This window comes from Oncorhynchus gorbuscha, unplaced genomic scaffold (assembly GCF_021184085.1).
Source record: "Oncorhynchus gorbuscha isolate QuinsamMale2020 ecotype Even-year unplaced genomic scaffold, OgorEven_v1.0 Un_scaffold_573, whole genome shotgun sequence".
Classification (NCBI taxonomy): Eukaryota; Metazoa; Chordata; class Actinopteri; order Salmoniformes; family Salmonidae; genus Oncorhynchus; species Oncorhynchus gorbuscha.
Window position 1 is genome coordinate 57,501 of NW_025745407.1, and position 12,500 is coordinate 70,000.

General features: G+C 43.9%; 1 pseudogene; it reads left to right on the forward strand.

Annotated features, from left to right (window-relative positions):
• The window catches only part of LOC124018736, a 130,198-nt pseudogene that overhangs the window by 45,292 nt on the left and 72,406 nt on the right, over window positions 1-12,500 (forward strand).

Here is a 12,500-nt window from a genome sequence, read left to right on the forward strand (position 1 = left end):
TCCTTCCTCCTGAAGTGTACACTCATTCACTAGGCATACTGCCCACAAATGATCTCTCCTTCCTCCTGAAGTGTACACTCCTTCACTAGGCATACTGCCCACAAATGATCTCTCCTTCCTCCTGAGGTGTACACTCCTTCACTAGGCCTACTGCCACACAAATGATCTCTCCTTCCTCCTGAAGTGTACACTCCTTCACTAGGCATACTGCCCACAAATGATCTCTCCTTCCTCCTGAAGTGTACACTCCTTCACTAGGCATACTGCCCACAAATGATCTCTCCTTCCTCCTGAAGTGTACACTCATTCACTAGGCATACTGCCACACAAATAATCTCTCCTTCCTCCTGAAGTGTACACTCCTTCACTAGGCATACTGCCACACAAATAATCACTCCTTCCTCCTGAAGTGTACACTCCTTCACTAGACATACTCCCACACAAATGATCTCTCCTTCCTCCTGAAGTGTACACTCCTTCACTAGGCATACTGACACACAAATGATCTCTCCTTCCTCCTGAAGTGTACACTCATTCACTAGGCATACTGCCCACAAATGATCTCTCCTTCCTCCTGAAGTGTACACTCATTCACTAGGCATACTGACACACAAATGATCTCTCCTTCCTCCTGAAGTGTACACTCATTCACTAGGCATACTGCCACACAAATGATCTCTCCTTCCTCCTGAAGTGTACACTCATTCACTAGGCATACTGCCCACAAATGATCTCTCCTTCCTCCTGAAGTGTACACTCATTCACTAGGCATACTGCCCACAAATGATCTCCCTTCCTCCTGAAGTGTACACTCCACTAGGCATACTGCCCACAAATGATCTCTCCTTCCTCCTGAAGTGTACACTCCTTCACTAGGCATACTGCCCACAAATGATCTCTCCTTCCTCCTGAAGTGTACACTCCTTCACTAGGCATACTGACACACAAATGATCTCTCCTTCCTCCTGAAGTGTACACTCATTCACTAGGCATACTGCCCACAAATGATCTCTCCTTCCTCCTGAAGTGTACACTCCTTCACTAGGCATACTGCCCACAAATGATCTCTCCTTCCTCCTGAGGTGTACACTCCTTCACTAGGCCTACTGCCACACAAATGATCTCTCCTTCCTCCTGAAGTGTACACTCCTTCACTAGGCATACTGCCCACAAATGATCTCTCCTTCCTCCTGAAGTGTACACTCCTTCACTAGGCATACTGCCCACAAATGATCTCTCCTTCCTCCTGAAGTGTACACTCATTCACTAGGCATACTGCCACACAAATAATCTCTCCTTCCTCCTGAAGTGTACACTCCTTCACTAGGCATACTGCCACACAAATAATCACTCCTTCCTCCTGAAGTGTACACTCCTTCACTAGACATACTCCCACACAAATGATCTCTCCTTCCTCCTGAAGTGTACACTCCTTCACTAGGCATACTGACACACAAATGATCTCTCCTTCCTCCTGAAGTGTACACTCATTCACTAGGCATACTGACACACAAATGATCTCTCCTTCCTCCTGAAGTGTACACTCATTCACTAGGCATACTGACACACAAATGATCTCTCCTTCCTCCTGAAGTGTACACTCATTCACTAGGCATACTGCCCACAAATGATCTCTCCTTCCTCCTGAAGTGTACACTCCTTCACTAGGCATACTGCCCACAAATGATCTCTCCTTCCTCCTGAAGTGTACACTCCTTCACTAGGCATACTGCCCACAAATGATCTCTCCTTCCTCCTGAAGTGTACACTCCTTCACTAGGCATACTGCCCACAAATGATCTCTCCTTCCTCCTGAAGTGTACACTCCTTCACTAGGCATACTGCCCACAAATGATCTCTCCTTCCTCCTGAAGTGTACACTCATTCACTAGGCATACTGCCCACAAATGATCTCTCCTTCCTCCTGAAGTGTACACTCCTTCACTAGGCATACTGACACACAAATGATCTCTCCTTCCTCCTGAAGTGTACACTCATTCACTAGGCATACTGCCCACAAATGATCTCTCCTTCCTCCTGAAGTGTACAATCCTTCACTAGGCATACTGCCCACAAATGATCTCTCCTTCCTCCTGAGGTGTACACTCCTTCACTAGGCCTACTGCCACACAAATGATCTCTCCTTCCTCCTGAAGTGTACACTCATTCACTAGGCATACTGCCCACAAATGATCTCTCCTCAAGTCATAAATCATTGGACTGGTGTTGTGGTGACATGTTCTAGAGAGAGTTTCCATATACCCAGGCATTCCCTTTCAAATGTATGAAGGGAAGTGAACAAGTGCTCACTTGGAGAGATAATTGGGACGCAACCCATTGTGCCTAAGTCAAAGGGAGGCAAGATAATTCAATAGCTATAAAGTAGACTTATAGTTCTTCTTCTTCTTCTTCTTCTTCTTCTTCTTCTTCTTCTTCTTCTTCTTCTTCTTCTTCTTCTTCTTCTTCTTCTTCTTCTTCTTCTTCTTCTTCTTCTTCTTCTTCTTCTTCTTCTTCTTCTTCTTCTTCTTCTTCTTCTTCTTCTTCTTCTTCTTCTTCTTCTTCTTCTTCTTCTTCTTCTTCTTCTTCTTCTTCTTCTTCTTCTTCTTCTTCTTCTTCTTCTTCTTCTTCTTCTTCTTCTTCTTCTTCTTCTTCTTCTTCTTCTTCTTCTTCTTCTTCTTCTTCTTCTTCTTCTTCTTCTTCTTCTTCTTCTTCTTCTTCTTCTTCTTCTTCTTCTTCTTCTTCTTCTTCTTCTTCTTCTTCTTCTTCTTCTTCTTCTTAAATAACACTGACCACAAATATATAAACGGGGGCCTCCCGGGTGGGGCAGTGGTCCAAGGCTGTGCCTCTAGAGATTCTGGGATTGAGTCCAGGCCCTGTCTCAGTGGTCTAAGGCTGTGCCTCTAGAGATTCTGGGATTGAGTCCAGGCCCTGTCTCAGTGGTCTAAGGCTGTGCCTCTAGAGATTCTGGGATTGAGTCCAGGCCCTGTCTCAGTGGTCTAAGGCTGTGCCGTTAGAGATTCTGGGATTGAGTCCAGGCCCTGTCTCAGCTGACCGGGAGACTCATGAGGCGGCGCACAATTTCCCCAGCGACGTCCGGGTTGGGGTAGGGTTTGGCCGGCAGGGATGTCCTTGTCCCATCATGCACTAGCGGCTCCTGTGGGCGCCATGCACGCTGACACGGTTGCCAGGTGTACGGTGTTTCCTCCGACACATTGGTGCTACTGGCTTCAAGGGATAAGTGGGCATTGTGTTAAGAAGCAATGCTGCTGGGTTGTATTTCGGAGGACGCACGGCTCTCGACCTTTGTCTCTCCCGAGGGGAGCCAGACCAATCAGAATGAGTTTTAACCCCACAAAAGGGCTTTATTACAGACAGAAATACTCCTCAGGTTCATCAGCTGTCTGTTTGACTGGTCTCAGACCATCCCGCAGGTAAAGAAGCCAGCTGTGGAGGTCCTGGGTTGGCATGGTTACACATTTGTCTGCGGTTGTGAGGCCGGTTGGACGTACCACCAAAGTCTCTAAATCGACATTAGAAGTGGCTTATGGTAGACAAATGAACATTCAATTCTCTGGCAACAGCTCTGGTGGACATTCCCTGCAGTCAGCATGTCAATTACACGCTCCCTCAAATTTTAATGAATCCTCAAATAACCTTTTGATATTATCAGTAATACTCAGCGTAACAATAATATTATCAATAACAACAACACACTTTAGGTGACCAGTGTTTATTATAATTTTAGTGGCCAAGCAGAATTCAAAAATCCAAATGTGAGCCCCAAGTCCAAGCAGAGCCCCAACACCAAGCAGAGGCCCAACTCCAAGCAGAGGCCCAACTCCAAGCAGAGGCCCAACTCCAAGCAGAGGCCCAACTCCAAGCAGAGGCCCAACTCCAAGCAGAGGCCCAACTCCAAGCAGAGGCCCAACTCCAAGCAGAGGCCCAACTCCAAGCAGAGGCCCAACTCCAAGCAGAGGCCCAACTCCAAGCAGAGGCCCAACTCCAAGCAGAGGCCCAACTCCAAGCAGAGGCCCAACTCCAAGCAGAGGCCCAACTCCAAGCAGAGGCCCAACTCCAAGCAGAGGCCCAACTCCAAGCAGAGGCCCAACTCCAAGCAGAGGCCCAACTCCAAGCAGAGCCCCAACTCCAAGCAGAGCCCCAAGTCCAATGGGTTTATCCTCTGGCGTGTTGATGTTCTCTGTATCCACAGACAGAATGATTTTACACGAGGATGGAATAGGTTTCCTGTTTATATTGATCAGAGGTGTAGGGAGCGTGAAGTCTGTGAGGAAAACAAAACAAATGATATACAGAGAATTAACAAATATGCACATGAACGTTTTGATTCCTTGTATGAAAACCTTTATACCTTGGGTAGGTATACCTGGTCCGTACCTTTATACCTTGGGTAGGTATACCTGGTCCGTACCTTTATACCTTGGGTAGGTATACCTGGTCCGTACCTTTATACCTTGGGTAGGTTTACCTGGTCCGTACCTTTATACCTTGGGTAGGTATACCTGGTCCGTACCTTTATACCTTGGGTAGGTTTACCTGGTCCGTACCTTTATACCTTGGGTAGGTATACCTGGTCCGTACCTTTATACCTTGGGTAGGTATACCTGGTCTGTACCTTTATACCTTGGGTAGGTATACCTGGTCCGTACCTGTATACCTTGGGTAGGTATACCTGGTCCGTACCTTTATACCTTGGGTAGGTTTACCTGGTCTGTACCTTTATACCTTGGGTAGGTATACCTGCTCCGTACCTTTATACCTTGGGTAGGTATACCTGCTCCGTACCTTTATACCTTGGGTAGGTATACCTGGTCCGTACCTTTATACCTTGGGTAGGTATACCTGGTCCGTACCTTTATACCTTGGGTAGGTATACCTGGTCCGTACCTTTATACCTTGGGTAGGTTTACCTGGTCCGTACCTTTATACCTTTGGTATGTATACCTGGTCCGTACCTTTATACCTTGGGTAGGTATACCTGGTCCGTACTGAAGAGACCTCTGGGATCTTCATTAAACAGGGAGGAGGGAGATGGCAGCTGCAGTCCTGGAAGGTTCTAGAGAAACCGTTCATTTCAATCCACTATAGAGGACACTGTCCATGTGATCTGATTCCTTGTATGAAAACCTTTATACCTTGGGTAGGTATACCTGGTCCGTACTGAAGAGACCTCTGGGATCTTCATTAAACAGGGAGGAGGGAGATGGCAGCTGCAGTCCTGGAAGGTTCTAGAGAAACCGTCCATTTCAATCAACTATAGAGGACACTGTCCATGTGATCTGATTCCTTGTATGAAAACCTTTATACCTTGGGTAGGTATACCTGGTCCGTACTGAAGAGACCTCTGGGATCGTCATTAAACAGGGAGGAGGGAGATGGCAGCTGCAGTCCTGGAAGGTTCTAGAGAAACCGTTCATTTCAATCCACTATAGAGGACACTGTCCATGTGACCTGAAATCAAATCAAAGTTTATTTGTCACATGCGCCGAACACAACAGTGAAATGCTTACAAGCCCTTATTAACCAACAATAAAAAATAAGTGTTAAGTTAAAAAAAATAGATAAGTAAAAAGAAAAAGTAAAATAAAAGTAACAAATAATTAAAGAGCAGCTGTAAAATAACAATAGTGAGGCTATATACAGGGGGGGGCACAGGTTAGTCGAGGTAATTGAGGTAATATGTACATGTAGGTAGAGTTGAAGACCTGCATAACATTATGAGACAAAACAACCCCCATTTGTTCATGGTACATGATATTGTACATAGTACAGTACATAGTGGTGTCAGTATACCTGCAGACACACACAGACAGTGATCCGTTCTGTCATCTGGGCCCAAATGCAGACAACCTTCAACATATTGTTACCTTTTCGGTGATTCATGTCCATTGAACTGGCTCCATGTTCTGCTTTAGAATCACCATTGAACTGGCTCCATGTTCTGTTTTAGAATCACCATTGAACTGGCTCCATGTTCTGTTTTAGAATCACCATTGAACTGGCTCCATGTTCTGTTTTAGAATCACCATTGAACTGGCTCCATGTTCTGTTTTAGAATCACCATTGAACTGGCTCCATGTTCTGTTTTAGAATCACCATTGAACTGGCTCCATGTTCTGTTTTAGAATCACCATTGAACTGGCTCCATGTTCTGCTTTAGAATCACCATTGAACTGGCTCCATGTTCTGCTTTAGAATCACCATTGAACTGGTTCCATGTTCTGTTTTAGAATCACCATTGAACTGGCTCCATGTTCTGTTTTAGAATCACCACTGAACTGGCTCCATGTTCTGTTTTAGAATCACCATTGAACTGGCTCCATGTTCTGTTTTAGAATCACCATTGAACTGGCTCCATGTTATGTTTTAGAATCACCATTGAACTGGCTCCATGTTCTGTTTTAGAATCACCATTGAACTGGCTCCATGTTCTGTTTTAGAATCACCATTGAAATGGCTCCATGTTCTGTTTTAGAATCACCATTGAACTGGCTCCATGTTCTGCTTTAGAATCACCATTGAACTGGCTCCATGTTCTGCTTTAGAATCACCATTGAACTGGCTCCATGTTCTGCTTTAGAATCACCATTGAACTGGCTCCATGTTCTGTTTTAGAATCACCATTGAACTGGCTCCATGTTCTGTTTTAGAATCACCATTGAACTGGCTCCATGTTCTGCTTTAGAATCACCATTGAACTGGCTCCATGTTCTGCTTTAGAATCACCATTGAACTGGCTCCATGTTCTGTTTTAGAATCACCATTGAACTGGCTCCATGTTCTGTTTTAGAATCACCATTGAACTGGCTCCATGTTCTGCTTTAGAATCACCATTGAACTGGCTCCATGTTCTGTTTTAGAATCACCATTGAACTGGCTCCATGTTCTGTTTTAGAATCACCATTGAACTGGCTCCATGTTCTGTTTTAGAATCACCATTGAACTGGCTCCATGTTCTGCTTTAGAATCACCATTGAACTGGCTCCATGTTCTGTTTTAGAATCACCATTGAACTGGCTCCATGTTCTGTTTTAGAATCACCATTGAACTGGCTCCATGTTCTGTTTTAGAATCACCATTGAACTGGCTCCATGTTCTGCTTTAGAATCACCATTGAACTGGCTCCATGTTCTGTTTTAGAATCACCATTTAACTGGCTCCATGTTCTGTTTTAGAATCACCATTGAACTGGCTCCATGTTCTGTTTTAGAATCACCCTTTAACTGGCTCCATGTTCTGCTTTAGAATCACCATTGAACTGGCTCCATGTTCTGTTTTAGAATCACCATTGAAATGGCTCCATGTTCTGTTTTAGAATCACCATTGAACTGGCTCCATGTTCTGTTTTAGAATCACCATTGAACTGGCTCCATGTTCTGTTTTAGAATCACCATTGAACTGGCTCCATGTTCTGTTTTAGAATCACCATTGAACTGGCTCCATGTTCTGTTTTAGAATCACCATTGAACTGGCTCCATGTTCTGTTTTAGAATCACCATTGAACTGGCTCCATGTTCTGTTTTAGAATCACCATTGAACTGGCTCCATGTTCTGTTTTAGAATCACCATTGAACTGGCTCCATGTTCTGTTTTAGAATCACCATTGAACTGGCTCCATGTTCTGCTTTAGAATCACCATTGAACTGGCTCCATGTTCTGCTTTAGAATCACCATTGAACTGGCTCCATGTTCTGCTTTAGAATCACCATTGAACTGGTTCCATGTTCTGTTTTAGAATCACCATTGAACTGGCTCCATGTTCTGTTTTAGAATCACCACTGAACTGGCTCCATGTTCTGTTTTAGAATCACCATTGAACTGGCTCCATGTTCTGTTTTAGAATCACCATTGAACTGGCTCCATGTTCTGTTTTAGAATCACCATTGAACTGGCTCCATGTTCTGTTTTAGAATCACCATTGAACTGGCTCCATGTTCTGTTTTAGAATCACCATTGAACTGGCTCCATGTTCTGTTTTAGAATCACCATTGAACTGGCTCCATGTTCTGTTTTAGAATCACCATTGAACTGGCTCCATGTTCTGTTTTAGAATCACCATTGAACTGGCTCCATGTTCTGTTTTAGAATCACCATTGAACTGGCTCCATGTTCTGCTTTAGAATCACCATTGAACTGGCTCCATGTTCTGCTTTAGAATCACCATTGAACTGGCTCCATGTTCTGCTTTAGAATCACCATTGAACTGGTTCCATGTTCTGTTTTAGAATCACCATTGAACTGGCTCCATGTTCTGTTTTAGAATCACCACTGAACTGGCTCCATGTTCTGTTTTAGAATCACCATTGAACTGGCTCCATGTTCTGTTTTAGAATCACCATTGAACTGGCTCCATGTTCTGTTTTAGAATCACCATTTAACTGGCTCCATGTTCTGTTTTAGAATCACCATTGAACTGGCTCCATGTTCTGTTTTAGAAATACCATTGAAATGGCTCCATGTTCTGTTTTAGAATCACCATTGAACTGGCTCCATGTTCTGCTTTAGAATCACCATTGAACTGGCTCCATGTTCTGTTTTAGAATCACCATTGAACTGGCTCCATGTTCTGCTTTAGAATCACCATTGAACTGGCTCCATGTTCTGCTTTAGAATCACCATTGAACTGGCTCCATGTTCTGCTTTAGAATCACCATTGAACTGGCTCCATGTTCTGCTTTAGAATCACCATTGAACTGGCTCCATGTTCTGCTTTAGAATCACCATTGAACTGGCTCCATGTTCTGTTTTAGAATCACCATTGAACTGGCTCCATGTTCTGTTTTAGAATCACCATTGAACTGGCTCCATGTTCTGCTTTAGAATCACCATTGAACTGGCTCCATGTTCTGCTTTAGAATCACCATTGAACTGGCTCCATGTTCTGTTTTAGAATCACCATTGAAATGGCTCCATGTTCTGTTTTAGAATCACCATTGAACTGGCTCCATGTTCTGTTTTAGAATCACCATTGAACTGGCTCCATGTTCTGTTTTAGAATCACCATTGAACTGGCTCCATGTTCTGTTTTAGAATCACCATTGAACTGGCTCCATGTTCTGTTTTAGAATCACCATTGAACTGGCTCCATGTTCTGTTTTAGAATCACCATTGAACTGGCTCCATGTTCTGTTTTAGAATCACCATTGAACTGGCTCCATGTTCTGTTTTAGAATCACCATTGAACTGGCTCCATGTTCTGTTTTAGAATCACCATTGAACTGGCTCCATGTTCTGCTTTAGAATCACCATTGAACTGGCTCCATGTTCTGCTTTAGAATCACCATTGAACTGGCTCCATGTTCTGCTTTAGAATCACCATTGAACTGGTTCCATGTTCTGTTTTAGAATCACCATTGAACTGGCTCCATGTTCTGTTTTAGAATCACCACTGAACTGGCTCCATGTTCTGTTTTAGAATCACCATTGAACTGGCTCCATGTTCTGTTTTAGAATCACCATTGAACTGGCTCCATGTTCTGTTTTAGAATCACCATTTAACTGGCTCCATGTTCTGTTTTAGAATCACCATTGAACTGGCTCCATGTTCTGTTTTAGAAATACCATTGAAATGGCTCCATGTTCTGTTTTAGAATCACCATTGAACTGGCTCCATGTTCTGCTTTAGAATCACCATTGAACTGGCTCCATGTTCTGTTTTAGAATCACCATTGAACTGGCTCCATGTTCTGCTTTAGAATCACCATTGAACTGGCTCCATGTTCTGCTTTAGAATCACCATTGAACTGGCTCCATGTTCTGCTTTAGAATCACCATTGAACTGGCTCCATGTTCTGCTTTAGAATCACCATTGAACTGGCTCCATGTTCTGCTTTAGAATCACCATTGAACTGGCTCCATGTTCTGTTTTAGAATCACCATTGAACTGGCTCCATGTTCTGTTTTAGAATCACCATTGAACTGGCTCCATGTTCTGCTTTAGAATCACCATTGAACTGGCTCCATGTTCTGCTTTAGAATCACCATTGAACTGGCTCCATGTTCTGTTTTAGAATCACCATTGAACTGGCTCCATGTTCTGTTTTAGAATCACCATTGAACTGGCTCCATGTTCTGCTTTAGAATCACCATTGAACTGGCTCCATGTTCTGCTTTAGAATCACCATTGAACTGGCTCCATGTTCTGTTTTAGAATCACCATTGAACTGGCTCCATGTTCTGTTTTAGAATCACCATTGAACTGGCTCCATGTTCTGTTTTAGAATCACCATTGAACTGGCTCCATGTTCTGCTTTAGAATCACCATTGAACTGGCTCCATGTTCTGTTTTAGAATCACCATTTAACTGGCTCCATGTTCTGTTTTAGAATCACCATTGAACTGGCTCCATGTTCTGTTTTAGAATCACCATTGAACTGGCTCCATGTTCTGCTTTAGAATCACCATTGAACTGGCTCCATGTTCTGTTTTAGAATCACCATTGAAATGGCTCCATGTTCTGTTTTAGAATCACCATTGAACTGGCTCCATGTTCTGTTTTAGAATCACCATTGAACTGGCTCCATGTTCTGTTTTAGAATCACCATTGAACTGGCTCCATGTTCTGTTTTAGAATCACCATTGAACTGGCTCCATGTTCTGTTTTAGAATCACCATTGAACTGGCTCCATGTTCTGCTTTAGAATCACCATTGAACTGGTTCCATGTTCTGTTTTAGAATCACCATTGAACTGGCTCCATGTTCTGTTTTAGAATCACCACTGAACTGGCTCCATGTTCTGTTTTAGAATCACCATTGAACTGGCTCCATGTTCTGTTTTAGAATCACCATTGAACTGGCTCCATGTTCTGTTTTAGAATCACCATTTAACTGGCTCCATGTTCTGTTTTAGAATCACCATTGAACTGGCTCCATGTTCTGTTTTAGAAATACCATTGAAATGGCTCCATGTTCTGTTTTAGAATCACCATTGAACTGGCTCCATGTTCTGCTTTAGAATCACCATTGAACTGGCTCCATGTTCTGTTTTAGAATCACCATTGAAATGGCTCCATGTTCTGTTTTAGAATCACCATTGAACTGGCTCCATGTTCTGTTTTAGAATCACCATTGAACTGGCTCCATGTTCTCCTTTAGAATCATTTTTAAAGGGGAGAACGTGTTAATTAAACAACACAGACATTTGCACAATTATGAAAAGATGGTTGGCATCATTTTTTAAATGTTTTATTTGACCTTTATTTAACTAGGCAAGTCAGTTAAGAACAAATTCTTATTTTCAATGACGGCCTGGGAACAGTGGGTTAACTGCCTGTTCTGGGGCAGAACGACAGATTTGTACCTTGTCAGCTCGGGGGTTTGAATTCGCAACCTTCCGGTTACTAGTCCAACGCTCTAACCACTAGGCTACGCTGCCGCCTCATTAAACAATATCAATTTAGATCATAAAACGGAGAACTAAAGAGGTTCCCTGAAGAACCCCCACCAACTAAAGAGGTTCCCTGAAGAACCCCCACCAACTAAAGAGGTTCCCTGAAGAACCCCCACCAACTAAAGAGGTTCCCTGAAGAACCCCCACCAACTAAAGAGGTTCCCTGAAGAACCCCACCAACTAAAGAGGTTCCCTGAAGAACCCCACCAACTAAAGAGGTTCCCTGAAGAACCCCCACCAACTAAAGAGGTTCCCTGAAGAACCCCCACCAACTAAAGAGGTTCCCTGAAGAACCCCACCAACTAAAGAGGTTCCCTGAAGAACCCCCACCAACTAAAGAGGTTCCCTGCAGAACCCCCACCAACTAAAGAGGTTCCCTGCAGAACCCCCACCAACTAGAGGTTCCCTGCAGAACCCCCACCAACTAAAGAGGTTCCCTGAAGAACCCCCACCAACTAAAGAGGTTCCCTGAAGAACCCCCACCAACTAAAGAGGTTCCTTGATGAATGACACTTTCCATGGGGCTCTTGGAAGAACCTTTTGGGTTCTGTTCAGAGAGATTTGGATATAATTTGTCCCCTGAAGTTGTGTAGCTCTAATTAAACCAAGGACTTGACAAACTCTATTTCATGTCCCCAATTCTGTTCTGCTCTCCCTGAGTCAGGTCTGAGACAGGGACATGGGTGGATCAATTCTGTTCTGCCCTCCCTGAGTCAGGTCTGAGACAGGGACATGGGTGGATCAATTCTGTTCTGTCCTCCCTGAGTCAGGTCTTCGACAGGGACATGGGTGGATCAATTCTGTTCTGTCCTCCCTGAGTCAGGTCTGAGACAGGGACATGGGTGGATCAATTCTGTTCTGTCCTCCCTGAGTCAGGTCTGAGACAGGGACATGGGTGGATCAATTCTGTTCTGTCCTCCCTGAGTCAGGTCTTTGACAGGGACATGGGTGGATCAATCCTGTTCTGTCCTCCCCGAGTCAGGTCTTAGACAGGGACATGGGTGGATCAATTCTGCTCTGTCCTCCCCGAGTCCCCCAAAATACTACAGTAAAGTCTCCAAAACAATACAGTAAATAAATACTACTGTAAAT